Below are 20,446 nucleotides of genomic sequence, written 5' to 3' on the forward strand. Positions count from 1 at the left end.
CATCTTTAAGTTCTCCGCATAGACCTTGATAAAATAACGTGACTCTTTATCCTCTGGCCATCCCGTTTCCACAATTAGTCTATTAAAGGTTGCAATATAGGATAGGAGGTCCTGATTGCTCTGTCGCAGGGATAGAAGTTCGTCATCCAGAGCCTGCCCCTGAGAGTGTCGAGCAAATAACCTTCCCATGCTTGCTTGAAATCCTTGAAAATCACTGAGAATTGGGTCATCTTGAGTAACCAGTGGAACTGACCAATCGGCAGCGCAGCCGGTGAATATGACAATACAAATGCTACTTTGGTCTGATCATTATGGAAGGCCCCAGGTCTGCATAGGAAGTGCAAACGACACTGATTCATGAATACGGCGAATCGTTTGTGGTCCCCAGCAAAGCGTTCAGGTGTGGCCAGCGGCATGTTTCCAGGTAAATTAATCTGCACACGGTTACTGGCAACCACAGGAGCGGGGTTCCCTCCGGAACAGGGTAGAGGAGTTTGTCCAGCTTGACCTTGCAAAATCTGTCTGGCCAGGTCATCAGTTCTTTCCTTTGATATTATTAATTCCCTCTTGAGGGCATTAGTCTCTTGACGAGCGGCATGTACTTCAGCCCGTAATTCCCCCAGTAATTGGGCCAACTGATCAGTCTCAGAAGTTTCCATAGCGCCTGGGTGGGAATTTGTAGGAAGGCTTCGCGTTCTGTAACGCTCACCTGACTCCCACGGGGGCGCTGGCCTGGTTCGCACTGCTGTGACCTCGTCTAAGGTGATGCGCAGGGTTCGGAAGACGGACTGGACCGGGCCCCAGATCTGGCTTGTCTGACTCGCAGAAGTATCCTTCTTAGGGTCTGGAAGGACGAGCTCTCCATCCTGCTTCTGATGCAGGGGCGCGTTGGTATCCAGTTACATCACTGGATTTTCGGATGGGTGAGAACCAAACTTGCTTGGCTTCCAGGTAAGTTTTTCTATAAGTGGTTCCCCTTGTGTCCATGCATTAATGTTCTAATGCTAGTGTCTTTTTCCCCATAGGGGCCGGGGTACGGAATGCCGGGGAACAGGCACCGACCCGAGGTGAGCGGTGAAATCCTTGTGGAAATCAGGTAAGTCTTTAATGAGTGTTTTGGTAATGTCTTTTCATTCACTCATTAATGCTAATGTCTTTTTCCCCTTAGGGGCCGGGGTCCGAAAATGCCTGGATGCGGCGCGGACCCGAAATGAAAAGGGAATGACCCAACAGGTAAGTCTTGACATGGAGTTTTAGCTTCCCTTTTCCCTTCTTTCTCTCACCTTTGTTCTTGTCTTTTCCTCCCTAGGCGCGGGGGTGCGACTGCAAATCCGGATGGTCGCTGCTGAACATGGAGGCGCCCTGTAAAGGTGAGTAGAATGCGGCGCTGCAGCGATCGATGCGATGTGCTTTTAAAAATAAATGTCTTCCTTTTCAGGATTGTCGGCGAAATGTCTCTGGGATGCAGATTTAGCAGGTGAGGCCTTTTCCTTCTTCAGTTCTCTTGTTCCCTTCCTTTGCAGGTGATTCAGGATTCTGGCAGGTGTGGCAGAAGTCAAGATGCAGGAGCAGACACGGTGAGCGTCCAGCTGCTAGATGCAGAACAACGCGAAGCACGTGTGGCTGATCGGGTGTGGTTTAAATAGCCTTGGAAGAAGTTCCTAGAATGTGTCCTTCCTCCAATCAGGTATGTATCCTTCCCCGACCACGCCCGGGTGGTAAATGAGTCCCACAGGTAAAGTAGTTCCTTTCAGGCCTCAAGGAGGCCGGGGTTCTGCAGCATGGTCTGCATCAGGTAAGTGCAACCAAGCACTTTCATAATGAGCCTGGCGCCTGTGGCGCCAGGACTGACGATTTCTATGAGCCTGGCGCCATAGGCGCCAGGACGCTGTCCAAAGGGCCCCTATAAGGGGTTGCTGGGACCTTCCCCGGGGACTTGATGTCCGCTTTCGGGGACGCAGAGCCTGAGCCGGCTCCCCGGGAGCGGGCATCGTGACAATTTCACAGCTTACCCGAATAAAGCAGGGCACTCACTGGCCAAGAGTGCAAAGCAAAGTTTCAAAACGGCAGGCTGGCCTATTAACAGGTTGATCCTCAGGGCAGAATGCGCAGTTAGAAATACACTGAATGCACCTGGAAATTCACAGCTCAGAGACATCAGTGTGCACACATGCCGGTTATAGGCAATAGCTCGGGCAGGGGTCTCTAAAAGCATGAGGAGAGCATTTGTGAGTGTGGATGTTTGGAACTGCAGAGTAAGCAGGTGTGAAGAGAAGATTTGGAGTTGGGGTGCAAAAGGAGGTGCAAGAGTACAAGTTGCAGAGGAGTTGGAGGTATTAAAGCAGGAAAGACCAGTGACGGAGGACATAAAGCTGCAGAGGTGAGGACAGATATATGATATGATATGACATTTATAACGCGCCTATACACAAGTGTTTGAAGTTGGAAGAGGAAATCATCAAACAGGAGAACTTGACGGGTGGGGAGAGTACAGAGATTGGAGGAGAACATCAAGGAAATAAGGAGTAATCAGAGTTTGGATGGTGAGGATACTAAGGAGAGGGGGAGAGTGCAGAACAGGCCAAAAGAGGGAAGCAGCAACATAGTAGCGAGACGTTGGTGGAGAGAAGGAGAAGTGAAGTGGATGATAAGCAGGATGTCACTGGGAATCAGGAAACATGGGGCCAGCCACAGTGATACAACAGGACAACCACTATCAAACCATTCTCTGGAAGAATGGAAGGAGGAGCAAGTTTGCGAAAGATCTGGGAGACGGACAGTTGACAGATAGCTCGAGGGGCAGAGCCCTAGCCTTCTGCCAGGTCTGCTAGAATAAGTGACCATTTGTTCAGTGAGGAGGCAATAAAGGTGGGGGTGGGGAACAGGATCAGGTTGCAGGGTCGGAACAGCACCCACACACCTATCTAAGCATGTGACCCACTAGAGGCTTACTTCCTGGCCTACATCACCTCTTGAACATCCTGTGAACACTATTGGAGCAAGCTGGATATTACAACAAGCTTCTTCTGGTACTTGAAAGACACTCCCCACATTGACACCCACCATAAACCAGGATATTTAGTATGCAAGACAAGATGGGGCAAAAGACCTGAAGGACAAAAGACAGTGGTTGATAATGGGGAAAGAGAAGTGTGGACTCTTGTGGAAAAGAACCCTTTGTTAGCTTAAAGACTTTGGTCCAAAGATAGCACAATTTTGTAATTTTTTTTAGAAGTTAATACTTTTTCATGTTTTATTTTGTAAACTCTTTTTTTCATCCTCCTGGATCATGGGGGGGGGGGTATGGATTGATCTGTTGAGACATGCCTGAACACGATCCTGCCTTCCCAACTAGCCGCTGGTAAGCACAAATTGGGGTCATTACTTAGGAGAAGTTTGCTGAGGGCCCAGAAAGACAAGGGGACATACAAACATACAAACAAGACATATCGTCAGCTGAGGAGAGGAGTCTGGGAGGGACTTCTTTCCGGTGGAACATGACCCAAAAAGCAGGGGCTCTAATGCCTGGCGCACATCCAGGGTGTCCTCAAAAAGGTAGCAACTCAGTTGTTAGTGGGACATCCATGATATTACCTCTGCACAGGAAAGATCCAACCTGTCAGAGCCCTCTGTGTTTGAACATCCAAGTACAAGACGTGGAATATTAAAACCTTTTCTTGGTGGTCGGGTTGTGCATTTCCATATCTTCATCACATTACCTAAAATGTAGGAGATGCAGAACGTAAAGGGAGCTTGCTCTTTCATGAGGTCGGAGGATGTGGTGCCAAGTAAGCCCTTCCTCTGCGCACCTGACCTCCACTGGACTGTTATATATTTGGACAATCAAACCCGGTCTTAGCACTTACAGTTTTAAAATCTTCTGAGGTAGCAGAGAGGACCATCAAATATCTGAAGTAGGTGAAGAACATTGCAGCCCAGCATACATTTCTGTTTCATTTGTGGTCTTATATTCTGGACACAACAATGTCGCCCCATAGTCCGGTTGCCCCCTGTTGACATTGACATCAAAAGTAGGTGTGGATGGGTGTGGGGACTATCCTCATTGGACACCCATCCACCAGGCTGACATTGGACAGTCAGTTAGGAGAGCTCCCAAGAAGACAATATGACTGCTGAGCAGTCATAATTTCCAATGAGTGAAAACATTAATGTCTCTTAACTAGCACACTATAACATTTGCAAACTGCCCTACTGGCGCCTGACAGGTAAGAGGAGAAGGGATTCTCTGATTTCTATTTTTGCCTCTCTGCATTGCCCTTTTAACTGCTGAGTACTGCCTCAACATCTTCCTGACTATGGCAACGCTCCGCATTCAGTGAAATTTCCAGTACATAGTATTTATTACACTACATTATTGTAGTCTTTGGTGGCAACTGAACTTTGAAACTATTTTGGCAGACATAGTTCCCCACCAAATCCCCAATAGTGATTGTGCACAATGAAAGATCCTTGGCCCTGTCAAATTGGTTTTTTTTATGGTAGGGGATTGAAAGTTCTTTCCTTGTCAATCTCCTTAACTAAAATGACAATATGGTGAATTTTACAGAACAAAGGTGATAAGAAATTGACTTTGTATTAATAATAATTTTGTATTCATGTATAGTGCTTCATGCCGGTTGCTATCCTCTTGTAAGTACAGAAATAGCAGGTGTTAATGTAAAACTGGTCTATAGACTCACGCTTAGTACTAGCAAAGAACAGAATTCACTCTCTTACAATTCATTTTACATTTTAAATGTGACATAGCACAAAATCCTATTCAGTTGCAGTGCTCATTATTTAAGACTTCTACTCAAAATATAGGTCAAAACGCCAACACATGTTTTGCACAAGTGAGCACATTTTCAAGACTGCCAAAATTTCATAATCACACATTTCAAAAAAAGGGAGAGTAAAAAAGAATATACAATAAATCATGGAAATCATATTAATCTAGCAAATACAGTACACAATTTGTGTAACCTCAACTAGTTAAACATGTAATAAACATTTCTCTAATATCTGATCTCACTTCTCCAAAACATTCATCAATTATACTTCAAATCAGCTCTGTGCAGAACATGGTGTGATTAGAATTAACTATCACTTTAAGATTGTGCAAATTTCGGCTCAAATATATCATTTTTTATTGTTGAATCAGAAATATAATGCTTAATAAGGTAAAAGCCATCAATGAATCCCCAGAATTCAACAACATTTCACTCACCAAGCCTTCAGGTCGCTTCACAAACTTCTAATGTTGTTTGCTTTTTTTTCCCATCACAAAATCTTTATCAACTGTATACAAAAAGAAAAACACTGAAATAAATATTGCTAACTACTGATAATTATTCCAACCAATCCTGTGTATTATTCAAGCATGATCAGATCAAAATAGCCTGAGTATCACCAAAAATTGCTTACTTACTGGCTTCTAAACGAAGGAAGACTAGTGTTCATTTGAAATATCCATCAATCAAACACAATGTATTGGGTTGCTAAATTGTTGTAGTTTAATGAATCCAGAAATGTTATAGAAAACAAACAAAATGTGGCTTGATGCCAATAAATGTGTTAACAGGAAAACCAAGTACATATGTAAATAACTAACCCTTTTGTTCTCTGAAACTAATGACATTTCCTACCCAAGTCATTGCATTCCACACTTTCAAAAACATGGAGGCATGCCAACTTGAATAGCACTCGTTTTCGAGTTTGTGGTTATGATATGATATGGCATTTATAACGCGCCTAAGTGTTTCAAGGTGCGAAAATAATGACATATTCCCACAGTGACCTATATTGCCAATCATGTGACACATGCTTAATCACAGTACACAACAACAAAGGACTAATTTCAAAGAAACCGATATAATTGATGCCCGTTTTCAAAGGTTCAAGCAAACTAAAACATATACCTTAAGTATAGTTTTGCATTAACTCAAATATTTGACTAATATTATTATATTTGTTTAATTTTAGGTAAAAATATAAATACCTGAGTCATTATCTCCGATACATTGAATATAACCCACTTATTCAAATACGCCGTAATTATTAATTATTTGTCATAAAGGAAGGTAAACAGTATCAAAATTCATACCAACCAAATCATCCCTAAATGCCTAAACAAAATCTAGATATAAAACCTTGTAATGCAGATATTTGTATCAAAATTATTAAGTATTTAGTGACAACCTTACCCCAATAAATACTAGAAGCTTAAAACTATATATAGCACAGGGTTCTCATAAGGGGCGCTCGCTTCATTTATACTGCGCCAAATATTTAATACAGTAAATTTTGTTGAAACAACAGACATTAATGTAGGATCCTCTAAAAGCAAGAAAAAGCAGAGTGGCCTTAGTGACTGAATCCAATAAGATTTATAGTATTAATATTTCACTCGATAGTTGACAGTGTTTCCAATATAATGACCATTAGTTTCGTAATGGCTACAACTACAGAACATTAAATTGTTCATCATCTGTGTAAAATACTTCTGATAGTGTCAGCATATCTATTACTCTCCTCTATCTCTTAATCTTGCCTGCTCTGTCGCAGCTTTTCAGCTCCCTTCTCTTTATGTTCTTCATGCCAGAGGAGATTTGGTCTAATCCAAATCCATCAAATATTTTTTTTTTCTTTTAAGCCATTTTGCTGAAAACATATGCGGGGGGTCCCTGCAGTCTGCCTTTTCCCTCCCCACCTTAATTATTACCCTTATCCACCCCCACATATATTTGCAGCCAAATACAATGGATTTGGCTTCGAGCAAATCTCCTGTGATGAAACCTCCCTATCCTTAATATTATGACTAACTGGCTTAGTCGTACTCTGGGGTTTTCGATAGTGCCAAGGTGTATTTGAGCAGAGCACCTAGCAAATTGGCACACTGGGCATCACATTATTAGCAGTAATATGGAATAATCTGTGAAGCAAAACCATGCTAGTATCTACATTGCCTCAAAAAAGTGGCATCAGTTTTAGACAGTGCCAGTTAACTATGTTAATTTCAGTGGAGTCCTATTTTTAGTTTAGGCTATTCGGTGGCGCTTTAATGCCATTTATAAGTCAAAATGGTTGCATTACAGATAGGGATACATAGCATATGAGGTATGGTTAGCGGTGTGAGGCGGACAATTCAAAATGCCCCATTTTATTAAATGATAAATGTTATCAAACGCCTCACTATCCCTACTCTGATGAGGACTTCCGTGCCTATCAAAATTAAAGGAAAACACTCTAACATAGGATATCTGGTCCTCACGCTTAAACAGCAAATACATAAAGAAATATGTGGCATTTCATAGTAACATCAACAATAATATTCACTGTCACTGTAATACAGTCTCAATTCAGGTCATGGCTCCTTCAATGTCAAAGTAAAGTTTTGTTAACCAAAGTTCCAACAACAGAAAAGCTTCTCTTCTTGGTGAAATAAAGACTTCCCACTTCATCAAAATAGCATCAATGTCATTCATAGCCATGATGCTTTGCCACAACTTCCACTTGTCCAGGAGGATAGCTCAGCGGCAACGTGCTCGCCTTGGAAGCAAGACGACACAAAGCAACACAGATCCCCGCGTCGCGCTTAGAAACCTCTGGGTATTTAAGCGTGTTATAAATATGCAAACTAAAACAAAAAAACAATTACGCAACTAAAAAAAAAGAAAAACAATTCATCTAACAACGCCTCAATGCCCGCGGGCTGTGTAAGCACTTTAGAAATGCTAAATAAATGAAGAAATACAACAGTTTTTTGCTAGGTTAAACTAAATACAACTTCTGCAAATGTTAATGAAACACAGTCCTTGGTTAACACTTAGTAGGTCTCACTTTATAAGATTAGTAGTCACGGTAGACATCTTTGCCAGGAGCACTTCCACTTCTACTTTTACCAACTTCCAACTCTAAGCAACCTCTCCAAGAGTTTACCATGAGGGACTACTCCTCTACCTCATAGTATTCCAACTTCAATTGTGCTACTGAAGTCTCAGATCTACTGATAACCAAATATACCACCAAAGCTTCAGTACTTTGTGACTTAAACACTGTTCAGATATGACAAGATTCACTTTCTGGTACTTCCACACCTTCAAGTAAGGAAGACAGTCTTCCTCTGAATATTCCTTTTCCAAAGGGGCACCTCTTTGCCTCGCTTGTCTGTCTGCAACAATGCACCCCTACAACTTCAGTGTTTTGTCATTTTGAACAGTTTTCAGACAGTACAAGATACACTTGCTGGTACATACACACCTTCAAGTAAGCAAGACACTCTTCCTCTGAATATTCCTTTTCCAGATGACTAGCCTCTTTGCCTCTCGTCTGTCTGCAACAACTCCAACCCAGAATTGCCTTTAGGACACACTTCTCTCTTCTTCCTTTTAGCTTTGGCAATGTAGGTTATATCAACTTCAAAGAACATTTATAAGTAGCAAGTCTCCCTTCCCTAACCCTGCCTTTATCCCTCTGCCTACTCTTAGCCAGAATAATTACTCAGAAGCTTTTTTTCCACTCTATTGGCTTCAGGTAATGCTTAGAAACGCCTGTCATAGGCAATGCTGATGTTCTGTTTGGCTCACAGTAACATTCAGACTGTTCTTTCGCTCTGGAAAAGACTGATTTCAGTCTTAATTGGGGAAATACCTGGTTCACTTTTGGCTTGGGCAGTGCTTGCTCATTTTGACTTTCTTGTTATAAATTGTGAACTGCTTTAATAAATATTCAGAGGTCACTCTTCCTAGAATATTTATGAGGCACACGCAACCACTTCTTTGTGTGCTTTACAAGATTATAAGCTCAGCAATGCAGTCATTGCGCTTTCTCTTCATGTGAGTAAAAGGAAGAATGCTTGGTCACACGCGAGTTCTACATGATTATTTAGGTGGATACTGTCGCCAGCAGTGTTCTCACAAGGAAACAGAATGCCCGGTTTAACTCACCGCTTCTGGGTTCCTTTCCCTACATGCTTCACAACTTTTATTACTTCTGGCTTCACTTTGGATCCACACCCTTCCTCGCTGAAGGTGTCTCCAGTCCGGCCATACAATTAAGGAGCCCCTCTCACTCCTGAGACTCTCGACTCCACAGCAACTTCCGGCCATGGTCTCAGACATGCTTCCTGATTCTCATTCTCTGCAATTTAGCTCATATGGGGAAAGGCAGTATTCCTGCATGCCTTCTGCTGTGCAACCTCTGCACTTCAGAGTTTGAGGGAACAGAACCCTGACAGGACAAGCAGGTGTAATCTGCTGCATCAGAGTCCCGGCGTCTCTTCAGTTCTCCCACTTCTGCCTGTATTGCCAACACTGTGCCTTCTTCCTTATGCTTCTACTACTACTGCATGTGCTCCATCCACAGTGCCACTCCTTCCAAATGCCTGCACCTGAGGGGGCCTTTTAAGCCTCCCAACTTCCCTCAGGTGTGGACTATCAGGCTTAATTGCCTGACTACTACCAAAACATGCCTCTTCAGCCCTCTTCCTCATCCCAGTACTCATAGGATTATGGGATTTTTAGTTGCTTTCAACAAAATTAGACTTTCTAACTTCTTCTACTTGGCAAACAGCCAGTAAGAGGGTGGGTTTATAGGGGAAGTTAAACAGCGGGTTTTGCCAGTCTTCCTGGCCTGTTCTCCCCCCAGGTGATCCTCCCATAGAATACTACCCACAGGGTTGGGATCAGGAAGCGTCTGCCCTTCCCTGGCCACATGAGAAGCGTCCCAGGCCAGGTTTCTGGGGGTAATCATGACTGATTCATCACAAGGGACGCAAAGCTTGTAGGTGTTGTTTGGTTATTTGCACACCCATTGACTGGCCATGTTCATGCTAATCCCTATGGCCATGATACCCAGTTCCTGCCCCTCCCTGCCCAAAACACCTCCTCGTGGGAACTCTTTGAGCTCACTTTAATTAAGCCTTACCATCAAACTGTGCACTCAAGTGCTTGCCAGTGTTTTTTCAAAACAGTTTTCTGAGAGTTAATTTCTTAATTAGTGTTGTAAACACACTACTGGTGTGATAAAATGTATTAACTAGGTCTGGCTTTATACACTCTATTTATAAGCACTTTGCGTGTCGCTCACTGAAGTCCTGTTAAGAACAAAATGTTTGTTGTCTGAAGTCCTGTTAAAAGCAATTCTGTTAAAATCAATCACTGGCAAAGCCAACAGTTTTAGCATGTGTATATGTTTTAGTCATTTGTGAGGCACTGCTATTAGATGTCTATACCCTCTCACCATTTTGCATCTGCTACCAGATTAACCAGTTAAAACCACTATGGCAGTGCTTGGCAAGTGCCTCTCCCATGCCTACACAAAACCTCAAACTGTTGGCATTGCCAATGCTTGTTTCTGTTGCCCTGAGAAACTTCATGTGCTAGTTTCCACACACCCCACAGAAATCCCTGTGCCAAATTTGCAATGCTCTTAGAAAGACAAGAAAGTTGCAATGCCAATTTCAACAGTGTGATGCCATTTTCCCCAGTCAAGCACAGTGTCCTACTTTCTTACACATTATTTTCTGAAAATGACTGTGACTTTCAGATTCTCAGAGCCACAAACAACCATTTCTAATTACTCCCAGATTTCCCCTAAGCCACTTTCATGTTCCCCAGAACTCTGCTCATCGTCCAATATTATTTTTTGCATTGCCCTAGAATGGCCCTATGCCATCTTCAGATGCCCAAGACATTTTGATTTTAACCCCAAAATATGGGGACTTTTGTCCCATTCCCCTTTCGCATAGCAGCAAAATGTCCCCATGAAGCTTCCATACTGCCCCATTACACGTGTGCCCTTACTTCTGATCCTCTCCCACCCTTCACCCCACAATTCCCTTGTGCCTGTGGTCCCCAGTGCACGCCATATTACATGGAGTCGTGGTGCAGAAATTCATTGCTTAGGACAGGGTATCACACAATGCTGGATGCTTTCCCTCCCGATCAGTCTACGATGGGGGTCAGGTCAGCCAACAGTTTATTCTTTGCCCCATCTGGTCCCTTCTAGTTTGTTTGTTTGTTTTATTATTTATAATGCGCGCCAGACCCGAGGGTACCAGGGGGCAGAAAGAGACCCAAATATTTTCAGCTTAGGTTACAGGGCAGTACAAGTATAAACAACAGGGATAAACTCAACAATTATATACAATCAAAGATAAAGTTAACAAGTTCAGAACAGTCAGGAGGTAAAAGAAACAGTGGATATTATATACAGACAGAGATATGGTCGACTCAAGTGGCAGAGTATTACAAAAGACCTTGGAGAATATATACGGGAGGAAATAGGGATGAGCTATCCGGCAGTATGTTGCAAAAAGCGACAATATATACAGTGCAGGATACTGGAATGGAGCCGGCGGAGGCGCCCTGTATTTAGAGGTCATATTCTTTAAACAAGTTGATGATATTTTGTCTGAAGTGTGGGTATGATTGGTCTGCCCTCATGGCAGGGGGTAGGGAGTTCCACGTCTGAGCGGCTTTAACTAGGAAGCTACACCCTCCAGTTTTGGCGAGTTTAAACCTAAGTACCATCAGGAGATTGGAGTTCGCAGTTCTTGGTGGCCGGTTGGATTATTGTCTGATAAATCTTTCTATAAGGTAGCGTGGGGCGGCGTTATTTAGGCACTTATGTGTGAGTGAGGCTGTTTTTAGCACAATATTATCATTGGTGTAGAGTAAGTATTTCTTCTCCTTGTCTCTAAAATATGATCTTTTTTGCTATGCCCAGCGCTGCTCTAAGGGCGAATTATTTTTTTATTTTTTTTGTGTAGAATCTGAATTTTATAAATGATATACTTGTTGGCCCCCAGATATAGGGTGTTGCATTAGTCCAATTTCAATAGAATTAGGGCTCTGGCCAAGGTGGTGCAGCTATGCATGGAGAGGAAGGGTTTGGCAGCTCTAATTAGCTTACAGGTGTAAGCAGTGGTGGAGGCCATGGAGTTGACCTGTTTGGTGAATGATAGGGTGGCGTCTAAGTAGAAACCTAATGTATTAACTTCTTTGGCAACTTTGATGGCGTTGCCATCGATGTCAAAGCTTGTGTATTTGTGGGCGAGTTTATTAAGATTGGTGGTAGTGCCGAGGATGATGAGCTCAGTTTTGTCATCATTGAGGCATAGACCGTGTTTGGCCATCCATGCCTGAATGATGAAGTAAACTCTATTCACCAAGTCCAAATCCTTGTCGTTATCTCCTGTCAGCGGTATGAGGATCTGGGTATCATCCGCATAGTTAGTGTAGGTGATACCAAGACCATCTAGATCATCGAAAAGGGGCTTAGTAAATATGTTGTGCATGGTGGGTGAAACACATGATCCATGTGGTACTCCACAGGTGATGGGAATGGGGTTGGCAGATGCTGAAGGTGAAAAGACACGCATGGTCCTATTATTCAGGAAGGATTGTATCCAGTCTATTGCTTCTTGGAAGAAGTGCGCAGCTGAATCCAAATGGTCACAGAGGACTTTGTGGTCCAGTAGGTCGAACGCCGCAGATAGATCAAGTAATAGTAATAGGACGGTTTTTCAAGTGTCCCCAGGTGTGTCGATTTGGGCCTTGAGGTCTATCAGCGCTGTTTCTGTCCCATGTTGGGGCCTGAAGCCTAACTGACGGACTCCTAAGAGTTGGTTTTGTTGTAGATATTTCTGTATTTGGAGGTATGCTACCCTGTCTAAGATTTTGAGCAGGAAGTGAACTGTGGTAATAGGTCTGCAGTTGGTGGGTATGGATGGATCTAGTGATTGCTTTATTAGAAGCGGGAGTACCCAGGACTCCTTAAGGTTGCAGGGGATGGTGCCGGTGGAGAAATATGCATTAATTAGCTCTGAGATGAAGGGTGAAAGGTCTCTGCATGCATCTTTGATAATTTGGGCTGGGCCTGGGTCTCCTTGGCAGTTAGAAGTTTTGAGGGTGAGGATGACCTTTTCAACCTCTAGTATAGACACTTTGGAGAGACTGAAACGGTGTAAGGGTTTGTGTGCGGGCGCGGGCTTGCTAGGTTGTCGGATAGAGTTGTGAAGATTGTCTTTTTTATTAGCGATTTTATCCTGCAGGATAAATGTGTCTCATGCTAAGTTCTTGTGTATCATGCTGAGAGTAGGGTCATTAAAGCCTGTGATGGGCATGCACCTGATGAATCCTCTGCTTTCCCAGAGCATAGTTTGAGGCACGCAAGGAAGAAAAATTTGCAGCTGACATCATTGTCTGGCAGCCCTTGACTCCATGATTAACACTGCATAATATACATGTATCAGGAGCTGAGTCCCACTAAAGCCCTTTCCTATGCTACTGGGAAAAGAACCATAGAGTCCTTTCTGTTAAGACAGTGCTACAGAGGAGTGGAGCATTGAGGACAGGCCCTACATTCAGTGCAGGAATGACTGCATGCAAGCTGGCCTGGCTCTGTAACCAGTTTAACAAGGGAATTCCAGTAGAACAATCAAGCACTGCAGCATGTGTGAAAAATGTACCTGAACAGGCGAGGCTCTGAAGCCTGAGCAATGGAGGAAGAAAGGTGAACGTCCAAGAACATCAGCAAGTGCAGTAGAGAGACATTGGGTGGGCAGGCACTGCGGCCAGTTAAACAGAGGAAGGATGTAGAATCGCTAGGCTTTGCAACCAGTGAAATATATTGTAGTAGAAATGGCAGGCTGTTGTCAGGCTTGTTGATTGAGTGATGACGCCAAAGCCCCTCGGAGGTCCAGACACTATGCTACCCCCTGCCCTAGGGAATGTCACCCACTGGTTGGGATAGCAACCTGTGTGACAAATTGCCCAAGGCAGGACTGCTACGTGACCCTCTCCACCCCAAGGAAGCAAAAACGTATGAAATTTAGGAGCTACAGAAGAGACATTAGAAATAGGTTGACACGCTTATAGAGTTAAGTACAAGAATGATATCCAATACTAGACTGCAATTTAGCAATGCCCTTACCTATGAATGATGAGCTCCTAACAGGAACACCAATGAATGATCCAGGCCCTAACTAATTACCTATCAATAAATACCTGCATTTATGAAATCAATGGATGCAAGAGTTCAGGTCTTCATGAGATTTGACTGTTGCGAGAACGGTGCTGCTCTGCCCCTTCTCATGTTTTAAAGGGGATTCACCCTCGATTAGGTCACATTAGAGGAAAGGACCCAGTATTGTGTCCATTCACATGCAGAGATGAGGAATTTTAGGGACGCCGTCCATCGTCCCGCATCCGCCAGGGCAAGCGGTACCGGTGCGGGAAGGCACCCGGAGTACTGCATTGTGGACGCGAACCTGTCGCAGAAGCATGTAATGGTGGGGTCGGTGACTGGCGCGGCGAGCCTCTGTCCCCGATCCTAGCAGCTATGCAGCCAGTGCAACAGAGGAGGATATTTATTTGTTGAGCATTTGTAAGGCGCCTATGAAACAAGATGGTGTTTCCAGGCACGGAATGTCAGACAATCCGGGATGAAAGAGGAGGAAGAGGTAGTAGAGGGAAGTTTGAACGAAAGCTGTGTGTCATTGGCATAACACTGGGAATGAGGAGAGAAGGAGGAGATCAGGTGAGCCAGAGGGGCGATACAGATATTGAAGAGCCACAGCAATAGTATAGAACTCTGGGGGACCCTGCAAGTAGAGAATGAGGAGGTGTAGGAGAAAGGCCCAGTTGCAGCTGGGAAGGACAGTTAGTGAGGAAGGAGTTCAGCCAGTCTAGTGCCCGGTCCGTGATGTCAAGGGTATCACTGAGCCGTTTGAGGAGGATAGAATGGTTGACCATGTTAAATGCAGAGGAGAGATTGAGGAGAATGAGAACAGCAGGGGAATTAGTCATGATTTGCAAGCATGTCTTCACAAGAGTTCAGGAGAGCCATTTCCATGCTTCTGGATGCCCAGAATCCAGATTGATGCTCATGGAGGCAACCAACAAGTTCAGTATGAAGGAGCAGTTGGGGGAGGACCAACTTCTCCAAGAGTTTACCCAGGAATCGGGTGGTGGAGATAGGGTGATAATTGGCCAGACAGGAGGGGCCAGCATATGGATTTTTGAGGATTGGGTGCACAACGGAGTGCTTGAGGGATAGAGTGAAAGAACTAGTGATGAAGGAGTGCTTACAGAAGTCTGCAAGAAGAGCCAGGGCAAGAGAGGAGATGTTGTCCTTAATGGTTGTAGAGGAGCTAGGAAGCACCTGTTTGGATGAGACCTTCATAGAGCAGACAACTTTAGAGACCTCATCAGGTGCTATGGGCAGGAGGGGAGGACATCGGGGGTTGGTGGGAGAGGTGCCAAGGAAGGTGGAGGGGAGGGGGCAGGAGTGGAGATGGGCAGGATGGAGAGAGAGGACAGGATGTCCTGAGTTTGGGTGGTGAAATGGGAGGCCAAGGCAGAGCAGAGAGCCTGGGAGGGAAGGAGAGAGGTGGAGACTGCAGTTGGTTTGGTGAGCCCCTTGCTGATTTTGAAGAGTTCAAGCATGTTGTTAGAGGCTAAAGAGAAGCAGGCTTGGATGTGGGCCCTCTTCTTGGACCGGACAGAAGAACGATATTGCCTTTGGATTAGGGGAGAGGCCGGTTTATCAGAGGATGAACACAATGTCTGCCACTTCCATTCAGAAACTATGCACTTCAGTTTCAGAGAGGCTAGATCAGAGTCATACCAGCCGTTGAACTTGGAGATGGATCCTCATGACAGGGGCAAGGATGTCAAGGGTTTTAGAGATGGAGGTTAACGAGGACAGAGTCAGAGGGTGAGTCCGAAGCATGGGTGGGAGGGGGAATGAAACTGGAGGCAAAAGCAGCAACTGAAACTCACTTCATTGGTCGAATGATGGTGAAGGGGGCTGGCAGTGCAGGAGGTGGCTCAGACAGAGGGCCCCAAGTGAAAGGAGAGGAGAGACTGGTCAGACCAGGAGAGGGGGGTGGTGACCAGGTTAGAGATACGGATGTGTCTGGAGATGAAGGCGTGCAGAGTGTGTCCGACTGAGTGGGTTGGGCCAGAAGGAAGAATAGTTAGAGAGAGGGAGTGACAAAGGTCATGGAACTGTGAAGTGGCTGATTCAGAAGAGTCGAGGTGGATATTGAAGTCACAGAGGAGGAGGACTTTAGAGGTAGAAGTCAAGAGGGAGGAGGTGTGGTCAGCCCATTCAGAGAGAAAAAGAATGATGGAGCCAGGGGGCCTGTAAATGGTAGCGAGGGTACGTGAGAGGGTAGGAGAAACCTCATGCCTACAGACGAGGCATTCAAAAGAAGAGTAGGATTGAGTAGATATGATAGAAGCCTGGACCCACTGGGGGAAAATTGGGGCCCCCCCACCTCTGGGCTGGTTGGGACTAGGTTTGGGGAGGAGTTTGTAGCCCTCAGTTAAGGAGAGTGTCAAGAGCAGTGACAGACCTAGCATTTAACCATGTCTCGTTAAGGACAAGAACGTCAAGTTCGTCCAGAAGGAGAATATGTTAGCAGAGTGTTTGCCCGCAGAATGAGCATTCAGAGTAGCTAAGTGAATCTGATTACCACCTTTATATGTTTTTGGAGGAGGGGGTACAGGGTAGTGTCTCACCCTTCGGTGGTGGTGGAGAAGTTAGAGAGGAGGAATGGGGAGTAGCAGGATGAGGTGGGAAGTTAATGAGAGAGGACAGGCACCGGTCAAGGAAGAGAAGAGTAGGTTGAGAACATTGAGCCATGATGATGCCATTGTGATAGACATTGATGATGCACCTAGAGGATGAGAAGCGTGCCAAGAGTACTTCCATCTGGTGCCACCATTAATGGGTGAAGAGGAGAAAGGGGAGAGAGTAGAGAGCATGTGGGGGCTTCATAGGTCTGGGGAGGGGACAGAGAAGAGAATGTCAGTAATAGTCTGCTTTGAAGTAGCATTGACGTAAGTGTTAGCAATAGGTAGACCTAGTTTAGAGGCCAGGAGGGCTTTTTAAAGCTTTTTTCTTCCAGACTTCATGAATAGATAGGATAGGTGATAGAGTAGCAGTTCGAATAGATAGGGGAGATAGAGAGCACCATGTGAGTTGCAGGGGGAGAGAGGGAGGTAGGGAGGGGGGGCGCGAGACAGGCATGAAAGCTGCACAGTGCACAAGTAAGCTCACCAGTCGGACTAGCAGCCAAACAGGACAGATTAATGAATGAGGTGCTTTAACAGGATATGCACAAGGGAGCAGCATTTTAGGTACCAGATAGGGTGAGTGCTAAAATGCTACTGAGTTAACAGTGACCAGGTTAAAGGCACATCTATGATGAAAGGACAGGTTCTTTAGAAAGGGTAGGCTCTGCAGCCATTGCAATGGAGGGGTGAAGTAGAAAGCACAGGCTCGCAACCAGCACAATATAGGAAGAAAGTGGAAAGGCATGCTGTAGGGTGGGCTTGTAGCCAGTTCACTAGCAAATTGAAGTAGAAAGGCCAGGCTGAATCCAGTGAAACGGAAGAGGGAAGTAGACCGTCCTGGCTCTGCAACCAATGCAATAATGGTTGTTAGTAAAAATGGCAGGGTATGCAGCCAGTGCAATAGAGGAGAGGAGTAGAAAGGCCAGGCTTGGCAGCCAGTGCAGGAGAGGAGGGAAGTAGAATGGACAGGATCTGTAGAAAGGGCAGGCTATGCAGCTAGTGCAATCGAGCAGGGAAGTAGAAAGTACATGCACTGCAACCAGTGCAATAGATGAGGGAATCAGAAAAGCTAGACTCTAGGGCAGGCGTTGCAGACAGTGCCATATAGAGCAGAAGTAGAACGGACAGGCTCCTCAACCATTGAAATGGAGGAGGAAAGTAGAAAGGCCAGGCTCTGCAACTAGTGTGGGAAGGGTGCGGAGCAGACAGGTTGTGCTCTGCAGACAGTGTAATGGAAGGGGGATTAGCCACTGAATTGGGTAAGGAGCAAATAGACTGTGCAGTTTTAGCAACAGGGCAGTCATCGCGTATACTGGCATGGCTCTAATTTCACTCCTAATTGCCCCTATATTTTACACAGCCATTCTAGTGTTGACTACATTACTGTAGAGAACTGTTGGTGTTCTAATATTTTTCTGAGTACTTCTAATAAGCCCCTGCTCAGCTCTGGCACTGAGAGATTGGTCTCTTGTGGAGGACGTTTGAAAGAACAAATCATTCCATGGTTTGCAATTAAACAAGTTCGGAGTGGCTCGGGAATTGCCAGCGCCATCAATTTCTTCATTTGAAAAATTGCGGAGCCATATTTTAAATTCACTGCTTTCTACCTCTGCATGCAGCCCAAAGGGCCATTGTACAAAACTGGTGGCAGCTACCTGGACTGAGACGTCTCGCATAATAAGTGGCATTGAGCATTATTCTACCCGCGTGGTCCACACCACATGCTGGCCAGCCGTGTGCAGAATTTATTTGCCCTCTTTACAGCTTAGTATAATATCCATATTTGCTCTCTGGTTTGGCAGCACCCAGATAGTCTCATTTGAGAGAATGCTTCATGGAGGGTGTTGGGACCGGTCTAAACCCTTGCCTATAGGCTGGATGGGAATTTATTGGGACCACCATTACTCCATCCCTCCCTGGAGCGTATGAGTATAGTGGAGCCCTTTTCACATCGTTAAAAAGGTGGTAGGGTATAGGCGTGCACTACCAGACAGACGTACCTTGGGACCCAGGTCCCGGTCAGAGCCCCCTGAAAAGGGAGTAATTTTGTTTTCTTTTATACCCCCTAGGTGGGTCCTTATCATCACCTAGTCAGGCAGAAACACTGTTATTAAATGTATAAGGAGAGTGGCAGCATTGTGGAGAGAGAACGAGCCTGCGAGGGCCCTTAAAGCTGCACAGTTTCGGCTTAGAACCACCACCTACTGAGACTGCATAGCTTTGCCTCTCGGTGGCATTTGATTAACAAACAGGGGAAGCCAAGGATATTTGGGCTGTGTGTGTGTAAGGGGAGGTGGTTGTGTGTGCATAGTATATATAATACATAATACCATCCACACTGAAAGGCACTAGGGGACTGATTGGGTGTGGTAGTGGAGGGAACCGGGGATTGGAAGAGCATGGAAACTGCACTCCACTCCCATGGCTGTTTTCCCATTTGGTTATGTAGGCTGCCGCCACCTTGTCTCTACCTTAGACCTGGGAGACGTCCTGCATGGCCAAAAAACTTCCCATTAGCAAAGCCAACACAGATGGATTTAATTGTTTAATGTTCCATTCATTCCGCATTTGGAGGCAGAGTAGTGAAGTTGCTCTTTCTGAATTTGAATGCAATTGCCCCTATTGCATAAGTAGTTTCTTCCCTTCCTACCAGTTACCCGCCCAGAGATAATCACTGGGGATGATTAATGTTGTCTCAGCTTTAGTTTGATGTCAAGAGAAATTGGAAGAGCAATAATTGTAATTTATTTTATCAAACGTTACTTTCTACTGCTCAATGACATTTGTTTTTAGGTATTGTGCCAAGCAGGACCAAAGGCGCAGCAGTGCACTAAGAGAGCATTTCTTAAAGCAGGAGCACCAGGAACATGAGTTGCAGTTCATGGATCAGTGTGGTGTGTGGGATGCGGTGAGGCTAGATCATGGCAATCATGGTGTGGTGGCAAGGATATGTGTAGCAGCGGGATTGTCTGTGGCACTCTGTTCTAGAGGCAGGCTTAGGCAGGCAAGACTCTATACTAGCTCTTTACACGCTGTGATCCCCCTTTTCCCACCTGTTACCTGTCTCACTTACTCGCTGCTCTCCTGCAGTCCAGAGACTGCCGAAGGGCTTCAACGCGATGGGTGCGGGTGACCGGAAGGAGATTTACAGAGGAAAGGGTCCCAACTCCCCTAAATGCAAACAAAAACGATATTGTTCACTATTTCTTAGCAATATTTACAGGAGTCGACACAAACAAGACACTGTGATTCTGGAGTACTGATACTTCAGGTCTTTTCTTATCTAGTCTTCAGCTTTCCCCTCGGTGTAAGTACACAGTACCTTTTCAGTATACCAGTGCTTTCTGGATTTTATATTTAATGGATGGGGAGTAAAACACTCAAGTCCTCGTTGAAATCACCTACAAACCTAACTTACCCTATATATCGCAATACCATCCCTAGCTAAACAGCTGCAATTAAAAAAGTAATACAAGTATATGCAAAATATTAAGTGTGCTCGTATAAAAAAAACACGTCTTTGAAAAAAGTTTTCAGGTTTTACTTGTGCTCATGCGGCCTGGCCAGCTCTGCCTGAGGATATGTCTGCGTTTTAGGGCTCCTCAGGATTCTTGGTGTTTGTGGGCCAGGTGAACAGTTTTACTCTCCTTTGGTGAGGGAGTCCACCAGGAAGTGCCAGTAGGAGGGTTCGAAATGATAGACAGCTGAGAGCTATTTAGCTCCTGCTTATTGCCTAGAAGAGCCTGGTTAGCTTAAAACCAAAACTTACCAGGAGCTACTTTTGGCTGCTGCTCAGGCCAACTGATGCTGAACAAATACAACTATATGAATTTAATTCTGTGCATTCGGGACAATCTATA

General features: G+C 44.9%; 1 protein-coding gene across 1 annotated transcript in view; it reads left to right on the plus strand.

Moving 5' to 3' along the window:
• Positions 1–20,446, plus strand: part of HIVEP3 (HIVEP zinc finger 3) — a 791,497-nt gene that overhangs the window by 285,068 nt on the left and 485,983 nt on the right. The window lies entirely within an intron of this gene.

Source organism: Ambystoma mexicanum, chromosome 11 (assembly GCF_040938575.1).
Source record: "Ambystoma mexicanum isolate Mex_15411 chromosome 11, UKY_AmexF1_1, whole genome shotgun sequence".
NCBI lineage: Eukaryota > Metazoa > Chordata > Amphibia > Caudata > Ambystomatidae > Ambystoma > Ambystoma mexicanum.